The sequence below is a fragment of the Passer domesticus genome, chromosome 12 (genome assembly GCF_036417665.1).
Source record: "Passer domesticus isolate bPasDom1 chromosome 12, bPasDom1.hap1, whole genome shotgun sequence".
Taxonomy (NCBI): Eukaryota; Metazoa; Chordata; class Aves; order Passeriformes; family Passeridae; genus Passer; species Passer domesticus.
The window spans coordinates 579,894-599,669 of NC_087485.1; the positions used below are offsets into that span (position 1 = coordinate 579,894).

Consider the following 19,776-nt stretch of genomic DNA (forward strand, 5'->3'; position numbering starts at 1 on the left):
TGACAGAGCAGGACAACCCAACTGCCCCAGGGCTGGAGAGGGAGCTGCCAAAGCCAGGGGTTGCTTAAAAAATAAAATCAAGAAACTGCAATGAGGTCAAAGTCTTCAGCCTTTCGATCCCCTCCCTGGTGCTGACAGACCACCAAGCTATATGGACTCATCTTTAAATGTTTAAAGCATTAATAATGAGAAGCTGCTCTGACAGATGGTATCTCTGCATTTTCTCATTACCAGGACCTCTATTATCATCTTCCAGCACACAAAATTTTTTTTCTGAACTTCAACGAGGCTTCTACTCCAACACTGGGCCAAACCTTGAGAAAGCGGCTCACAGGCATCTGCTTGAAGAAAATTTTAGTGCAAATCTGAATGAGAACCTTAAATTCTAAGCACCTCAGACGCCATCATTTACGTCTCACACATTATTTACGTTCAGCTGCAGGAGACCCTGATGGTGGCTGGGGCCCGGGGCTCCCTGCCAGAGCAGCAGTGCCACAGCGGGGTCGCACCCCGGCCTCCCCACGTCCTGCATCCCACGGAGGGATAAACCAGCCTGCTGAGTCTTAAGGAAACAGAAATGAAATAAATAGACAAATTAACAAACACTTCAAAGATAACACGGAAATCTCACCAGTTGCAGCACATGTCCACTCAGTTTCTTTTTTTTTTCCTGAGTGCCTTTTCCTTAGTAAAAGCCATCAAAGATCATTGTGAATTAGTAATAATTTTTTTTAGCAGCATCGAAGAATTAAAGCAAGAGAGAAAGGGAAGGCATGCAAGGGAGAAAAGGAGGGAGAGAAAGAGAGAGGTTAAGCTCAAAGGCAGAGAGAGCGAAATGGACCAGATTATACAAAATTAAAAAGCAAATACGCACAGACAATTTGTGCCGAGTGATTGCAAGCAATTACAGTCCGGCTTTTCTGGAGGGAAAATTGGGGAGGGGGGGGAAGGTTATTTCAGCTTAAAAGGAGACTTTATTCATTCCTGATCAGCTTCTCCTACTATTCTCTCTTTTATTCTCGGATATCAATTTTAAAAAAAATCACCCTTCAGATGTTACATGTCTAACCCTGGGAATCCCACCCCTGGGCAGAGAGGGAGGATTTCAGCTTCCAATCGGTTCTTTCTATAGCCCTGAAAAAGCAATTTGCTCATAAAGGATAAAAAAAAAAAGGGAAAGGAGGGGGACAGAAAGAAAGAAAAGGAGAGCAAAAAAGGGAAACCACAACAAGGGCACGCGTTCCTCTTGGAGGAGAGCTTCAATTTTACTGTAATTGTCTGAAGAAGAGCTGCTTTGATCTGCAGAATTATTATTATGCTCCAAATGCTGGGCTGCTGATGTCCCAGCTGGGCTGGACACGGGCACTCCGAGGGGCCAGAGTCCCTCTGCCGGGGCTCTGGAGGTGATTCCATGGAACTGATGGGCCATGGGGCCGGGCTCGGAGCCCAGCAGGGACTGACCTGGGCAGGGGCAGCAGAGGGCTCACGGCAATCTGCCCTGCTGCCTCGGCCTCCTCCAAGCACTGCCCCGAGGCTCCTGGGCCTGTACTGGAATTCCTGTCTTACAGTGCTACCTGATTTGTCGGGAATACCCTCATTTCTAAATTACAGCTAAATCAGCCTCCGTGCTGGGAACACCTCCCTGCCACGCCAGGCTGGCTCTGTGGGGAGCTGAGAAGGACCCATGGCACGAGGCCACCAGGGTGGGTACAAGCAGTCAAAAAGTAAGGTCAGTGCCTCAGAAATTTAGGATTTTCTCTCATCAACTCGTGCTAGCTGACACGTATCAGGATGCTTTCCATGTCCCTGATCAAGCCCTGTGCTGCCATCAGAGGGGTGGGTGCAGGTGCTCGTGTGTGGACACAGCACTCTTTGCACCCTCACCCCCTCCATCCCCTTCACTTCAAACATCCCTAACTTCTGCTAAAATTTCATCCACAAAGCCCAGTTTTGAGGTGAGGCACAGAACAGCATCCAGGCACTGGTGACGGGTTATTGGCCACCAAGTACTATTGCAGCTCACTAAGAACAGAATAAGGATGTTGGTATTTTATCAAATGAGGAAAGCACCTTACACCTAGGAAGTTGGAGATATGTTTGATCTTAAAGTCTTCCCATTATTATATATACAAAGATCATACTTTGTATAAGTAAAGGTTTCTAAAATCTTATTTCTACAACTTGGTACTGGTAACTGTCAGTCTGCCTTCATGTGGGGAAATCTATGAAAAATGCTACAAATCATTTATTGAAGTCTCTAACACCTTTCTGAAATAGTTTGCCTGTAAAATATGCAGCACACCCAAAATACACCGAGACGTGGCGTGACACAAACGATTTATTGGCATCAGTCTGGGCTGAGCCCCGTAAGTCACGCAGGGCCCCCTCCTTGTGAGCATTGCCCTCATCCCAAAGTCATCAATAACGCCCTGACTCCACCGCAGCCCAGCAGGAACCGTGTATCTATCTCAACTATAAACATACACAATTTTTCAGTCAAAGAGTAATAGGCAAATAGCTGGATTTCACTCATTTTGTGTTCTCCAGGTAGTAAAGTAGACATATATTTAATGTACATACCCAAAAGTGCAGTGCCAATAAGTAGGGAGAGTCATATATCCCAGTTAGTTTATGGATGGTTGTATTTTATGGTTCTACTGCTAAAGCTGTATTTGCATGCATCTAAATATAGATAAATATCTGCAAAGCCAGAATCTGCAGACGTGAAATAGAGAACTAGATAAATGCAAGGCAAGACACATGATAAAAATAGTCCTTATTTCTAGATACAATTACGAACTCTTGACTAAAATTACTACTTGGGTATAGGATACTGAGGCTATGCAGTGTCCTCTCGTGCTGATCCTGGGGGTTGCTGTTGGAGCTATCGCTCTTTGTTTCATAATTTTGCTAATTGGTCATTAAGAAGTCTCTAATTCTAATTCTGCCTTTGCCAGCAACACACCGTGGGTCAGCAAGGAAATTAATCTGCCTCTATACCTCAGTTTCTCCAACTGCAGTACAGGGAAACACAGATCCATCACCAGGTCCTGCAGGAGTTAATCTGTTAATGTTTGTATCAATCAAATTGTCAAGTGCTATTTAAGTGCTTATTATTACTCATACAATAATTCTCTCCTTCTGGGCTCTGTAGGTTTGTAAAAACCTCTTCCATCACACATGTGAGGTTCTTTTGGGGCAGGGGAGATGATCTGGACCAGGGGCTGGCCAAACTGGGCTCTGTGGGTGGATTCCTCACGCCAGGTGCTCCGGAGCGCGGCTGACCACACGTTCCTGACGCCTGCTCCTCTGCTGGGGGACAGCTGCCCCTTCTGTTCACCCCAGCACTTCTGCCAGCCGCCCTCTGCTCCGGCTCGGGGAACTGGTGGAGCCTAAGGACATGTTTGTATCTCATGTATGAGTACCACTACAGACCTGACCTTGCAGGAGGAGCATCTTCCCACGAGGCAACCCTCGGGCAAGGCCTTCACCTCCCTTCTGCCTGTTCGTCCTCCTCCCACGCCCTCTTTTTTGGCCTGGAGGCACAAACTCTGAGGAGCTGCTCTGTTTATCCAGAGCTCTGACTGTTCCAGGGAGAAACTCCCTTTACTCAGGATGCCTGGCTCTGAAACACCTTGCTGTGAGCTCCTGCTCTGGGGCCATGTGCTTTGGCCAGCTCCTGCACGTGGGCAGGAGGAAGGACAGACCTTTATTCTGCATGGAATCCGTGCTCTTTATAACATTTGCCAACACCAAAGGCATGCAGCATTCCAGGCACATGCCAGCTGGGATTGCTGGAGCCTGCCTGTACTGGGAGCTTCTTTAAAAATATAGCAGCTTCTCATCTAGTCTGCTACCGAAATGAATTCTCTCTACTGGCACCAGTGAAGCTAAATACAACTTATAAAATATTGAGCTGATCTTCATATGGAATGCAACTAAAAAAAAGTGACACTTTAATTATTATCTTTATGCTCCAGAAATATCCCATCAATATGAGGAGCAGATAATTCACAGCCACTGTTCCAAGCACTCTGCAGCATCAGGAGCTGCTCGTGCCTCATCCACACCGGGCACACAAACATCAGTGTATCCGTGCACGCAGCCTGTAGTTATTCATCAATTGTTTATGCAGCACTTAGTTATGAATGCATTTAATTTATAAACATTTAAATTGTAGAGCAAGAGATGATAAATTCAGAAGAAAAATATAGACTCATAGAGCATGATCTCCCTGCCTCGTTTAGCCAAGAACTCTGTCCCTTATCCAGGTGCCCCAACCTGGACCTTCCCACCAGCAACCCCAAAGACCTCAGACTTGGGAAGAGCAGTTTCTAGCAAATCTCTTCCATGTGATGTTTTCCACAGCAGTCCTGAGCACACCAGCTCTGGAGCCTCTTGAGCTCAGCTTACCCAGTCCTGTGCCTGTGACTGATCTTGGGGACGCTGTGAGACCCTGCAGCTGCCTACATGTTAGCAAATTACACAACTTCCATATTCTTTTTGTGTTTTCAAAATAAGCTGTTCTATGTGCAAAACTGCAAGCCCCTCAGTCAATCACACAATAAATAAATAAATATCTGTGCATAGTTTACTGCTTAAAGAGCTAATCTTCCCATTGCTCCAGCATTGACAGCTGCTTAAATCCAAAGTCCATCAATTTTGAAGGAAGACATTTACCAGGAGGGCATTTTACCCCTGATTTCTTTTTCTGCCCACTCTTAGAGTGAGCCAGAAGAGTTTTATTTAAACTCTATTTTTTGTTTAAACATATATATTTTTATGTTTTCTCAATGTGCTGGAACTTGACAGCACAGACCAAGCCATGGATGAGCCAACTTCTGTCATGTATCCTTATCTTTCCTTAAAACTAAATATGCATTTTAAATAGCATCTTCATTTAAAATCAACATTTCTAATAATTTTGATCTCTTTTTCATTCTCTTAAATAGTCTAGACCCAAACCATCCCTTGTTTGAGTCTGAGCTTTCTACCCCCAACGTTCTAAAATTATTTGAGCTATTTCTTCTCTTCTAGCGGCTCTGCCAGCTCAGTGTTTGTTCTTCACTTTCAAGGGTATTTTATTTATTTTCTTCACTTTCAGCTATTGAAGATGGCAAGAACAAATTTATATAATGAGCCTTAATAACAGTTTCTCCCATAAAGTTCCCTATTTATCTCCTATTGTAGTGGTTTAGAAAGCACAAAAATGATGGAAAAATACAGGTGTAGTGATAAATCTCTGGGACTGATAGTGAATAATTTAAAACAGCCTTTAACCATGGGGTGATGCTTGGAACTCTCCCACTCTGTGTGAACGTTACCCAGTCACTTCGACTCCTCTTTCCGTAACACTCCCAGTAGTATCCTCCTCATAGGACCTGTCACCACACGGACAAATTAAACCCTGTTTGTTCCAGGTCTCTCCCATCTCTTGGCCTGAATCACTCACCCAATAGCTGTGACCTTTCTCTCAGTGTTTGTGGTGCCCTGGATCAGGCTGGACAAGCTGCTCGGGGGCTGCCAGCATGCTGCAGGACAGCTCCTGCACCCCGCAGGAACAGGGTTTTAAAGTTACCAGCAAAGGTTCTTCATGGGCACTCCTCTCATAAACACTACTGAAGCAAATTAGAGACCCTGAGCAGCAGGAATGACACTTTAAGACCCACCCTGAGCCCTGCCAACAGTGTGCCCAGCCCCAGCCCCCCGAGCAGGCACAGCTGGGCACGGCCAGACCCACCCAGGCTCTGGGGAAGCAGCTGCACGCTGAGTTCATGTTTCATGCAGCACCAGGTACACTCCACACCAACAACAGCCATGTCAGCATTTTGTCCTTCATTATTTACCCATTTTTAATGGTGGTCAGAAATGACTATAACAAGTGCTGCCTTTGCTCCGAAGACCCCGGTGCAGAGAAGATGGAGCCCACCATTTATTCCCCATTTTTTATTTACAGACCTATCCACGGGCAGGTCAGAGTCCAGTGGAGCCCTGGCTCTATCCCCCTTCCCCTCCAGCACTAATTAGCAATGCAATCCCACAAAGAGTGAAGTTGCCCGAAACCTCCCCTCACTCACAATGATTTATGTTCAATTTGTACAAATGGAGAAAATGAGATTTCAAATTTCAATGCCATTTCTGCAATGAGGTGATTAAAAGAGAGAGAGGTATTGCGTTCTACTGTATAGAATATTGATCCCAGTGCTATTTTCCTTAGCAATAACCATTAGCTCAGTATTATTTGCAAACCTCTAATGTGAACCTGGAGATGTAATTTACATTTGTGCTTTACTTATTTGCTTTAACAAAACAACACAAAAGCTTTGGGTCTTTCAATCTATCCTTATTGTCAATAAAATTAGCAGTTCATAAAAAAATTAATGTATATGCAAAACCATCACTTCCTTGTAAAGTGCACCAGGACCGTAAACGTTGCCCAGAACAAAAGGGAGATAAACTATTAAAAGGCTCTGGCCATTAACAAATTGAATCCCAACCAAATTAAGAGGAGCTCTCTTTTGTCCCCTTCCTTAATTTCCGGGCCCCTGGGAGCCCAGGGAAGTTTTGGCAGCGCGGGGAGGTGTCCCCGAGGAGCGGGGCGTTGACAGGGCGCGCGCGCGGCGGGCACGCGCACGGGCACGCGCACGGGCACGGGCACGCGCGGGGCGAGCAAGGAGCGGCGCCGGGCAACCCCGGGCACGGCCCCGGGCACGGCCCCGGCCTGCTGCTGCCCGCCGAAGCCATCAGCTGCTTCTGCTGTCTGGCCGAGGTTAGAAGATGAGAACAAGGAAAGAAGAGGGAGAAAGGGGAGAAAAAAGAAAAAGCTAATGACCCATAATTGCCATGATAGTGGAATAGGGCCCGGGCAGCTGTTTTACATTCCCGGTATGTATAGTATGCAAATATCTACAAAGGGCCGACACAGTTTCTCTATTGTGGATCCTGAGGGTAACCAAATTAGCCTTTGGCAACCATGGTAATTGGGAGGTGCTGTTCCCATTAGGAGTCCTGCAAATTATGAAGAAAAATGGACCAAAGGCTTTGTCACAAATAATAATGCTGAGAAGAAAAGAGCAGGCGGCCGGCTTTGCTTGCGCGCTTTTTTTTTTTTTTTTAATTTTTTTATTCCTACATTGTGTTGTTAATATCTCTCTGTTTAGTAATAAGAAAACAGTCCTCAGTGCCCTGCTGGATCCTCCTGGGCTTTCCATGGCAGTTCTGAGTTCTGGGAATACTAAATACGGGACAGCAGCATCAGCCCCGTGCTCAGGCAGCCGAGGCTGGCGCTGCCCCGTGGGCTGAGCCCCGGAGCCACCATCGCCCCCAAAGCCTGGAGCTGCTGCTCTCCCTCGCACAGGCCCAGCACAGCCACTCTCCCTCCCTCCCCACCTCAGATGCATACAGCTAAACACAGATTTGTTCTCTGAACCACCCAACTTAGCTGCACAAGAGGCTCCATTTCCCACTAATTATTTGAATTTGTCTTTCACTCTTCCCGCCTTCTTTGATCATTCCATAGTTCTCAATCCCAGCATGCAGAATCCTGTTTGATTGTTATGATCTACTAAAAAATTCACAACTGCCAACTTTTTGAGTGGAGCTCTCAGCTGTGACACCACGAGTCAATGCCAAAAACATTAAATGCTGCTGTCTGTAGCACTCCCAGAGCAGAGCTCACTGTTCCCAGACCCTCGTGCCTGAGTCCTGCTGAACTCCCCACACCGAGACACAGCCATGAGATCAACCCACGTGTGCCATCAGCCAGGGCTGGCTAATGCTCCAGCCTCTCTTCTGTCCTGCACATCTCGAGAGTTCTGGAAAATATCACACTTACAATGAAAATTAGGAAATGGTCTCATTTGCTTTTGTATTTCTCCCCTAAGTCAATGTTTTGCCTAACTGGCAGCATGAACAGTCCTTTATCAAGGAACAGGAGAGCATCCAGGCCTTTTAATATCAAGAAGATTCAGAATGATCTCAGGAATGCACACTGACTGTGGTGGCTGTAAAACCCAAACTGGTGAGTTTTAAAAAAAAAAAATTTACAAAACAAGTCTGACAAAGACCAGTCGTGTTTTGATTTTTCATGCCAGGACTAACTCTTCACCTTACAACTGTTGCAGCACAAGCCTAAAGTCCATATCTTTATTTTTTCATGGTTTCCCCTCAGGGCCTCTTTAAAGAGCCGGCAGAAGAGTCACTTCCCCGCTGGTGCAGTTGGCACGACTGCAAGTGTACTTAAAGTTTGCGTCTGATCAGGTTATGTGTATTGGATCTGAAACCAGTTAGTCAATTCTTCCCGGTCCCTAAGTGGCGATTTGTGGTAATGTCTACATCAATACTCGCAGAGCTGCGAGCTGCTTTACGTAAAGCAAATGTCTGCAGGATGGAGGGGCTGCTGCGAGGCGGCCGGCTTCGCGCAGCTGCGGCTGCAGGAGCGCTGCCCTGCAAGGCCCATCCTTCACCCGCCCTGCGCCCTGGCAGCCTCGCTCTGTGCCCACCAGCCTGGCACCTGCCAGGCCCAGATCCGCTCTCTTCGTCCCAAATATTCCTTCTCCCTTTCCTGCACCAGTCCTGATCCCCCTTCTGCATTTCCTTACCCCCTGGGCACCAGAGGGTGGATACAGGGCACAAGTTAGAAACAGCAGAAGGTCGAGAAAACAAACCAACCAACCAACAACTTCCACACCAAAGCAAAGTGTAACAGAAAATTAGAGAAGGATAAAAGATGTTATTGCATGAGAAAATTATGATTAATGAAAAAGCAGGAGGTGGCTACTGTTCAGACCACAAACAACAGAGAACAACTCTGAGCAATAAACAATATTGGATTAGGCTTTTCCAATAAGAGCTTTTGTCTTTAGTATTTTTCTCTTCGGCTGCAAACAGAACACAATCCTTCAGAGCAAGCATTACCTGTGCTTGTGAAATGCACAGCAGCACAAGCTGACCTGTGCGAGGCCTCGGGCATCACTGACCTGCACACACCCACAGGTGTGTGGTGTGCTGGGGAGAGCTTCCTTACAGTGCTCTGAGGGATGCCCATGGACGTGAGGAAAGCACGAGCCAGCTCCTGCCATTCCCCACAGCTCCTGCACATTGCTGCTTCCCATGGAGTAAAAAGGCCATGACTTCCACAGCAGCTCCGCAGCAATTTACACCTTGTAAGTCATTTAAATACACTGCCTGAAGTGTAAAATCTGGGAACTGTCAGCAAACCTCAACTTGGCAAAAATCATTGCTATTTATTACAGTAAAGTGCTTTCTGTATGGCAAGAGCTGGCTCTGATACATCACATCTCAAACAAAAATATAGAATAAATCATCTCCCAAGATTGCTTCCAACCTGTTTTCCAAGACTTTACAAAGAAAAACAGCAGAGCACAAACCCTATGGAGCAGCCCTGCCAGTCCACCCTTTGGAGCACACAAATTCCTACTCTGCACAACATGTAACATGCTTCTGTGCTCCAAGCTGCCCCAGCACTGAAGAGACTACTTCAGACCCTCAGTCACACCATCCAAGACTTCATTTCCAACAAAGAGGAAAATCACCAGAAAAAATAAACCTCATTTGCCAAACTACAGCAGAGAAAGCATTCCCAATCTACCAAATCTCTGCACCCCCAGTTCTTCCCCACAGGCAAAGAGGGCTTGAGCAGTGTCATTCAGGGGCTTTGCAAACTACCCCTTCACTTTCAATTTTCCAGCAGAGGCAAGGAGACAGTTATTTTGGGAGGAAAGGGAAGGCCAGAAATACTGTTTATTTACACAAACCATTTTCCTTAGAAAGGAACAATTACTGACCCTCTTTCTCTGGAAGATCCCATCGATCTCAGTGGGAGAGCGAGTCAGGCTGAGCAGAACCAGCCCCTGTGGAAGCTCAAAGAGCAGGGGGAGAGAAGCAGAGATGCTTGTTCAGGAGCAGGTACTCTCAGGATCTGTTTATGGCAGAGACTTTTGAAACTGATCTGACTGTCCAGGTCTGGGCCATGGAGCCAGCAGTGCTTTGTTACTGCTTTTGGGGTTCACTTCAGTTTTATACTCAGTTCATTCTTCTTTCTAGATCAAATAGCAAATGATTGGCAGGAATCCTGTAAATCTGAAAGGATGATTGTTTATTACCCACATTTTTCTCCTACATTTTCAGAGATTAGTGCATGTAATATTTTAATGCTATGGCATAAATTTGCATAAGAGGGAGAGGTCTTATATTTACACACTTACAGTGTGTGTGATCACAATATCCATGTGAGTAGACACAAGGACATGTGGTGAAATGCACTTAACACAAGCCTGTTTGGGGCTCAGGGCCAGCTCTACCCAGTGAGATGCAACAGCCAAGTCTGGATTTTTCACCAGAAATGAGAGAAAGTCTGTACGTCTAACAGATCTAGTATTTTCTTTCTGTTCCTGAGAAATAAGTTTGAAGGTCCTTATTCCCTGAGAAATAAGTTTAAGATTTGGGGTGTTTTAGGATCAAAACCCATTAATTTGTTTTAAAGACTTTTTAAACTAAAAAAATTCAATTTCTAATTTTTTTATCTGAGTTGCGTTATGGCAGGTTATGTAGTAGATTTATGGGACAGAAAGGGACTTTATAAAATACTTAAATATATATTAAAAGAAGAAAAATCATTAAACTATAATAGTCAAAATAAGGTTAAATCAAATCTAAAGCTCATCTCAGTAATTGTCTTCATGAAGCCTATGCAGGCATCAGTACTTCTGCTAATGACACAAAAAGGAAAAAAGAAGAAAAAGTGGGATATATGGAATATGCTGGAACAAAGGCAGTAGAGATGTAGTTACTACAAAGGTTACTGTATATTTATTCAGTCAAGGCTGGAGTCCATCACTAGGAAGCCTTGAACCTGTGGGATCCTCACCATGCTGGACTCAACAGCCCACGCTGTCCTGCCTCCTCATTCCCCCTTGGGAAGGACAGAGCAGTTTTCCTAATTCAGGCCTCCTCTCTACTCAAAAACATGGGCAGGATTTATTTCAGGAGATTAAATGAATGGAGATTATCCCACAGAAGAACCATAAAACAGGCTGCACACAAAAGGTAAAGGAAACATTACTCAACAAAACGGTTGAGCACTTCGGAAACATGAGAGAGGACCAATATGTGGTTTGTTTAGTTGGTTTTTTTATGTGTGGAATCCCAGATTGTTGAGGTGGGAAAGGACTTTTAGGATCATGAAGTTCAAACCCAGCAGGACCACCATGTTCACTGCTAGAAGCAGCTGAATGAATTTGGGCCATTTCTGACTGAAATTGTTGGGTTTTGCCACTGCTGGGGTCTCACCTGCTCACAGCTTGGTCATGGTCCTGCACTCTCTGAGAAGTGATGGACACCCTTTGGGAAAAGGCCAGAATGTTTGTCCCCACAGCAGTCTCTGCGTGGGACCCAAGAGTTTGGCAAATCACTGGCTCAGATCTGGGCTGATGGGATGGACTTCAGTTCCTTCCCAATTTTAGCCCTTCCAGCCATCACTCAACACCTGGGCAAGAAGCAAGCCACAACATCTGATGGACTTTGACTATCATCAGAGATTGAGAGCAGAGGGAAAACCCTGCCAAGACCCTGGCAGGCTTGCTCGATCCTTGTGCCCATAGAAATGGTGTTGGAGGCAACAAAAAACCCCACAAGCTCGTCCCCACTGAGTGGGAAAGGAAAATGTCCCTGATTTACTCATCCAGAGGTCACAGTCATTCTGTTTCCCAAATACCACATTTGAAAAGAGAAAACAAACAAACAGACAAAAAATAACAACTATTCTTTGATTAAGTTCAAGGTTGGGTTAAAATTGATAAAAAAAATAAGAGGAAGAATTTTGGTTATGGAAATTTCAAGTGTCTCTCCCTCCTGACGTCCTTTCTGTCTCTGGAATAATGACCCCAATCCCTGCTGGCAACGTTCCTCTCTTTTCACTAGAGATGTGACATGGGACAGCTGGGAAGAGGAGAGCAGCAGCCTGACCTGCACCAGGTCACTCCCCTCTGGTCACTGGGCAATTCAACAAAGTATTTGAGCAGGAAAATGCTCCTTTTCCCCTTTTTTAAAATAGTATGACTAAATCTGTCTGGGAGGTTGCATACAGGTCATCTCCTTCCACAAAACCAACCCAAAAGTGACAGTGTTCACTGTGAAAAAAGACTGCAATGCTTTAAAAAAAAACCAAACAACCAAACCAAAACAACTTAAAAAAATGAAGCCGAAAGAGCAAAATGAAATTCCTAAGGGGGACCTGGGCCGAGCAAAGACAAAGCAATGGACTGGACCCACCTGGAGAGCAAAGCTGGGTGGCTTTGTGGCGGGAGGAACGTCCGCTCGGGCGCATGTGGCTGGAGAGCGTCTGCGGCCGCGCCGGAGCCGCGCCGAGCGCTCCACGTCTGCCCACGGCCCCGGCACGCCGTGGAGATTGGCTGCAGAGCCTGCCGGGGAGGGGGCACCCACTGCGAGCTGCTGGGGGGATCTGTCTGCCTGGGGAGAGGGGCTTCCAATTTTTTATTTTATTTTTTTATTTTATAAGCTACATACGTGGAATGCAAAACCTCCATTTATTCCTTCTGGGTCATATGAGGGAGCCACTGGCGAAGATAATAATATATGAAGCAAGAGAACGAGAGGGAGAAAGAGGGAGGGAGGGGAGGGAAGGAGGGAGGAAGGGAGAGAGAAGCAAAAGGCTTTCTATTATTCGGGACACTGGTGATGCACACTGAGGCAGTTGGAAGATTAAATTAAGTATTATATCTGCTGACCCCATTGCCATGGTTACCGGACAGCGGAAAATATTAATCAAGCCAAGCCTTTTCAGCTGAACATACCAGAAAAAAATGCTAAATATAAATATATATGTACATATTTGCTGCTCTGCCATGCTAATGTGGGCTGCCAGCAACCAAACCACCTGATATCACAGAGATAAACAAATTTAAAATATCCTTGCCGCACAAGAAGGCTGACGTCAGCGTGGCGAGCGCAGCGCGAGGACGGGGCTGCAGCACTCGCTCGCCCTTCAGCCGATTAGAGAGGGAATTTGAATAAGGAATGGCGACATCTTGCTGGGTGCCTGAGCTGAGGAGGCGTTTAGGGTTCTCTTCCCAATGGGAGGAAAGGGACCAGGGACCAGCGTGAGCCCCGGCCACGAGCCGGTTCTGCCGTGCCGAGCCCTGGAGTCACATCCAGACCGCACACCTCCCATGGGGAATTAAAGCAATTCCCACCAAGTTGGTGTTCACCTTCCAACCGCAATGGTGCTCAGAGGAGCCGCCGCTGCAGCGGGATGGGCCCTCGGGAGGGATTCTTGTGAGCTGCAGGTCGCTGCCCTCCCAGAGGGGGGACAGACCCGGCACAGTGACACGGAGGCACCCGTGGGACACAAAGCCAAGGTGGCCGGGCTCGGAGGGAGCACAGCCGAGGTCTCGGAGGGTGTCGTGGCGCTGCTGAAGCCCCAAGCCAGGCTGCACCTGCAGCCACGGCCCTCCCAGCGTGGGGGCAGGTCCCTTTGCAAAGAATCTCTTCAGGTTCTTGGAAAGGGCAAGATGCAACCAAACCAAACCCACGTGAATAATAATTTTGATACTGAACTATTACCATTTTTGAACTCTAATATTAAACACAGAAATGGGAACAACAAGACAAAATAATCTGTCCTTTTCATACAGTAAATCATTGGCATAACTAAAAAGGGAACGAACATAAACTCCTCATTCTCTGCTCTAACCACATACTAAAAAAGGATGTCCATACAAAGACAGTATTTCCTCCCAGTCACCATCTTCATTTTTGCCTTGTTGCTTGTTTTTGTCTGTATTTTACAGGAACGTTTCATGTGGCTGCTGCTGACTTGCGTAATTTTCCCTGAGGTATTCAAGCCAGCAGAACACTGAGGTGACAACACATCCTTTGTTGTGTCCTACCCACACATGGAGGTGGTAGAGATGAGAAACAAGAAGAAATTGAAAAATAAAGAATAATAAGCCACTAGACCCTATGAGAAGACCAAGCAATTTAAAGGAATCTGAGATGGAAGCAAACAATATTTGTCAAGAGCAGCTGTGGCTGCCCCTGGAGCCCTGGCAGTGCCCAAGGCCAGGCTGGAAGGGGCTTGGAGCACCCTGGGACAGTGGAAGGTGTCCCTGCCCATGGCAGGGGGTGGGATGAGATGGGCTTTAAGGTCCCTTCCTGCCCAAACCATTCTGGGATTCTACTTTATATATACTTTTATATATATAATACTTTAATACATGTACTTTACAGCAGTTCTGTGGGGCTGAATAAATACCAGTCTTCTCAAAATCTAGCAGCCTGAGCTCACCAATACAAATATACATATAAAATACTGTATAGATTATACAAAACAAATGTTCTGGTTCATTTGCAGTTCTGTAAAAGCAGAGCCAAATTTACTGAAGGCATAAACAAGGACATCTATTTCATTTTTAAAATGTTAATGAAGAATGAGATTGTTATTTGTTCTCGGTCTATTTTGTGATTTTAGCCAATAGTTCTAGTGATAATTATCAACTGTTTATATTTAGATAAAAGCAGCCCATATGGCAACAGCAGAACAATCTGATGTTTAGATCCTCAGCTACATGTTTTCTATAAATAATATGATTGAATAACTGTAACAAATTATTTCATCAGTCTAAAAGCAGATACCAATATATTAACAACTAAGAAAGCCATTTACTCATTATCGGCAAATAATAAATACCTTCCCAAGTACATTTAACACTTAGGAAAAGACAAAAATATAACAATACAGATATTAACCCATAAACACTTACATCAATGTATCTTAAAATTTAATTCTTAATTTCCGTGGACACGCACACGGTATTATGTGGGTTCTTATGGCAATTAAAGGGTCTGCCTAATTTTGCACACAAATATGCTCGAGTATGTGATGTGTTTGTACCCAAACCTTACCAAATCTCCAGCCTATTCAAGCTGTCCTGCCCATTTCTCACATTCCAAACCTCAGGAACGCCCTGCTGAAGGGAGCTCGATCCTGGAGCCCTCCTCAGGTTGGAACAGCCGCGCTAACGCCATTCCCAACGCTACGGCAACGCTGACACACCCGCGGAGAGAGGCTGCAGCAGAGACTGCCCGGGATTTCTGGGCTCAGACCCTCGGGCAGGGTTCCAGGTTGCAGAGCCCTTCTCCTCCTCACACAAAGGAGCTCCCCAAGCCGGGGCAGCCGTGCGGGGCCTGCCCAGCCAGCGCTTCCCGGAGGGAAAATGATTGCGGCACAATGGCCAGCACGGCCAGCTTAGGGCAGCTGTGTCATATAAATTGTCAGCAATGACCATAAGCACTCAGAGAAACAATTTAATTCCTCACTCCCGCCATCATGGGCTGATATATTCTTTCAAGGTCATTACCCAAGGCTAGGAGGGTCGCATGATTAACGAGTGACACGTCCAACGAGGGCGGCTGTGCCTGAGCAGGCCTTATATTAATTAGACAGAAGTGCTGAAAAATAAACGGTGCCTAGCAAGGAGGGGCCAGACCTACACCTCCATGGCTGTGCACCTCTCAGCCACCACCCTGCTCCTTCAACCTGCCACCACATCCCAGCAATTAACGAGCAGGCTACACAAAAGATGCTTCTTTCCTGGTTTAAATGACTCGGGCTCTCACCCCAACTTTTTGAGTCTTTGGTTCATGCTTTTCTTCCTTCTTGCCATAAGTTACTGACTTACACGGCATGGAAGCACAAGAGACTGCTGTTCACAATTAACTCTGCATCTCCAGAGCAAAACTAAAATTAAACGAAGTCCCAAGGCTTGCAGGTTTGTGCCAGGCACTTGGAGAGACCCAGAGCACCATCAGAACATACACTGGCTCGTGATCAGCAATAACTGGGCTCCAGAGCCCCTGAGCAGGCCAGGCTTTCCAAAGCAGTAATGCACCCTCTGATAACCCCCTCTCCAGGGCTCGGGGACAGCGAGCCTGCTGTGCCACCCCAAACTCATGTGATGCTATGGAACCAGGAGAGATGGCTCTCAGCAAAGACACAGCTCAGGACTACCTAGGCTTCTTATTCAGAGAAAATGTCTTTCGACACCGCCCCAATCTTAGATCTCCCCCCCAAAACTTGGAAATCAGCCTGCTCACTGGAGCCCGCAGCACACTGAACTGGGCTTGGTGTAGCTGTTCCAACAGAAAGAGGGAAACCCACCGCATTTTCACCGTGTAGGGGGTGCTGGCAACAGCTCTGTCAGTGGTTTATGAGTCAATAGAAAAGCACCTTTCAACAAAGACAGACTGAAGGGCAGATAGATCTGCCTGAGCAAGATGGACCCAATCGTCCAAGATTCTCAGCGCTCACAGCTTCAACTGACCTAAATGAAGCCACCTCAACAGCTCTGCAAGACTACAGTCAGGCATTGTAGATATTCAGCTGTTCCCGACAACACTGTGACACCTTCCAGCTGCCCAGACACTGGGAACCAGGACTCCTTCTGGTATTTTACCTTACAGGGGTCTCTTTTCCTCAGCCCCAGCCAAGTTTTTGGTGACGAAAATCACTCACCCCTGGCAGCAGCGCCTGGCCTGCAGACAGCTCCGAGAATCTGACATCCCACCATGTCCTCCAGGCTGGGATCCTCCACACTCCTCAGGTAAAACCTCGCCCCAGAGGTCCCTCACCACATTCCTGAGGCAGAAGAGCCCCCATGGCTCCATTCCTGGAAGATGTTTCCAGCCCTTGGTGGCTCTGTCCAGAGTGGGGAGCAGCCAGACCAGTCCCTACCCCCACAGGTGACCTGCTCTCTGCTGATCACCGTCAATTAACTCGCTAACTCACCACAGCTGTGTTTTTCAGAGCCCGCATTTTCTATGTTCAATGCGCTATGACAAAAAGGATTCATAAAGCAGAAGTTAAATCTGAGCAGCAGTTTTTTAGGGTGTCACTGGCCTAATGACATCCAGTGACTTTCCCATGTTCTCACTACACAGACCCAAAAGACAGCAGGAAAGAAAAGCAAAACTCTGCCCTAACCACCAACTTTTGATCATCACCTGCTTCTTATAATCCACCATCAAGGACTCCGAGACATTTCCCTGGGAATGTCTGTTGGAAAAGAGCCAACACCTGAGAAAGGGAATTGAGACAAAAAGCCAAACACCTGTGACTAGGTTGTTAATTAGACTTAAAAAAATAATTTATTTTTTAATCCAAAGTTCCACCTTATTTTCCAGCAGCATTCAGATTGATGCCCTTATTCCTCCTGAAAAAATGATTAGCAAGAAATCCCCCCAACTGACACTTTATCCCAGCTGCCCCCACTTGTGTGAGCAGTAGAGGCACAGGTGGATCAGCAGCTCTGGGACCACGGCGGGGTGCGGGGCCAGCAGGTGCTCGGCTCTTGGGGTGCCTCCACAACAAAGACCAGCCAATATTAGCGCAGGTGAAATCCAGCAAACAAATAATGACATAGAATATGTATCAGGAATGAATAACAAACCATCAATTAAGTGGGTTACTACAGAAATAAAACCTGAACATTCCCCAGGACCCCGTGCGCTGCTGCTCATCCCCTGAGGCAAAGGCTCTCTCCTTCCCTCTCTGCCTTGAAGGCTCCCCAGCTCGGGGCAGTCCCGAGCAGCCACGGCTCACCTGCCAAAGGTGGAGCTTCCACCGTGTCCCCAACCCTGCAGGTTGGGAAAGGGCAGCAAGAGCAGGAGGGCTGCTGTGCAGGCAAGGCACACACACAGGTAACACAGGTACACATGTAACACACACACAGGTAACACAGGTACACAGGTAACACACACACAGGTAACACAGGTACACAGGTAACACACAGGTAACACAGGTACACGTAACACACACACAGGTAACACAGGTACACAGGTAACACACAGGTAACACACACGTACACATGTAACACACACAGAGGTACGCACAGGTACACAGGTAACACACATGTACACATGTAACACACACACAGGTAGCACACAAGTACATATGTGATACACACACACACACTGACACGTGACATACTGTACATGCACACATGAAACTCACACACCCCTGTACACACGTGTAACACACATGTACACATATAACACACGTGCACACATGGACACACACGGCAACCAGGACCCTTTGCACACCTGAACAACAGCCGAAGTCCACGTTAGCCTGGCCTGGCAGCCTTTCCCACCTCAAGGAGTGCCCGTGGTTTTGGCAGGTACAAAAGCACCCTCCAGGCTTTCACAATGGCCTTTTCCACCTCCCCAAGAGTGACCACTAGGAATCTGATTTGAAATTTTTTGTTTTGTATTTCTGTAACTTAATTTTGGTTTACCTAGAAACAAGAAAACTGAAAAGAAAACATGAAAAGGCTATGTTAGCCCTAGAACCTTTTTATGACATGGGGCTATGACTTGGAGCTGGTTACACTGTTTGATACTTCCCTACTCTTAAATTGCTGCATTTTTGGCCCTTCCTCATAAGACTCGTCTTCATGTCCATAAATTGCACCGCCTTGGAAATCTAGTGGAAAGAATTGAGGTTAAATCCCACTCTCTCCTGAATTTCTGTCCTCCATCGCCGACATCAGGTTGGATGCAGGATGAGTTATGGCGGAGGCAGAGCAGCATTTCCAAGAGCTGCACACCGAGCAGCGAGTGCGCCGTGTGTGGGGTACAGATGTGACCCCCAGATGTGGTGCAGCTCCCACCAGTGCCAGCACAGCCTGCATGCACAGCTCACACACGCTCCACACGCTCACACATGATCCTGCAGTATCCCAACACATCAGCACGGGCTTGGATTCATTTCCCAGGCGCCTGACACTGAATCTCTGCAGACACATTCCCTGCAAAGCTCGGGACAGCCATTTGAGCAGTGGTTTTTCAGCACCAGCACCATCACCAAGAGCAACATTCCCTGGCCTTATGCCACACAAAGGCCAACATTAATTACAGAGGCCAGGAAAGAAATATTCTTCCCTTTCTGTTCCAATCCTTCCCTCCCAGTAACACCCCATTTTCCTGCACATCTGGGAAGTGGGAACAACACTGGGCACCGCAAGGTGGGCAGTTCAGGTGGAAAGCTGACTCTCGGGCTATTTTTAATGTCTTCCCTGTGTATCCATTTACGTTACATCTATTTAAGTGCGTGTGAGTTTATGTGTTAATGCCTGCTCACATCCAGGATAAAAATACACAGCACGGTTAGGCAAATACATGGAAATACAGACAGAATCCAATTCCTCTGGCAGACCACACAAAGGCTAAGAAATGAAAAATGCACTCACGCCCTCTGACACCCTGGCCGAGTGCACCGCGAGAGCTCTCGTGGTGGGGACTGAAGGCTGGCTGCTGGCTCCCTCTCTCTCCCTCTCCCTTTTCTGCTAAGGAGACACTTTGAGCGCCGGGATTGCTCACAATCTGGCTCTGTGATCCACATGCAGGACTGGTAATATGCCTGCTCTTTCCCTCTCTCTCCCCCATCAAACCTCCCCCCCATCGCTCTTGTTCTCATGTTCAGTGGTTATTTTAGCTTAATGCGGTGACATCACAGCTCGCTCCGTGAGTAAAGCCCCGGCTGTGAATACAGAGCGCGGCTCCACTGATCACCTCCCAGCGATGGGATTTAGTCAGCTTTGGTATTTAGTGCTCGTCCCCAAGCAGAGGATGCTCTGTCCTGGCACAGCTCCGCGTGGGTTTCGCAGTGGTTGGCACAGCCCTGCTGCAGCCAGGGGGACGGCGACGTGTCTCACGCCCCGGGCTGGCACTGAAACCTGG

General features: G+C 46.9%; 1 protein-coding gene across 3 annotated transcripts in view; it reads right to left on the bottom strand.

The window, feature by feature from the left end:
- The window catches only part of ZFHX3 (zinc finger homeobox 3), a 435,802-nt gene that overhangs the window by 239,241 nt on the left and 176,785 nt on the right, over nt 1-19,776 (bottom strand). The gene's annotated exons all lie outside the window — the stretch shown is intronic.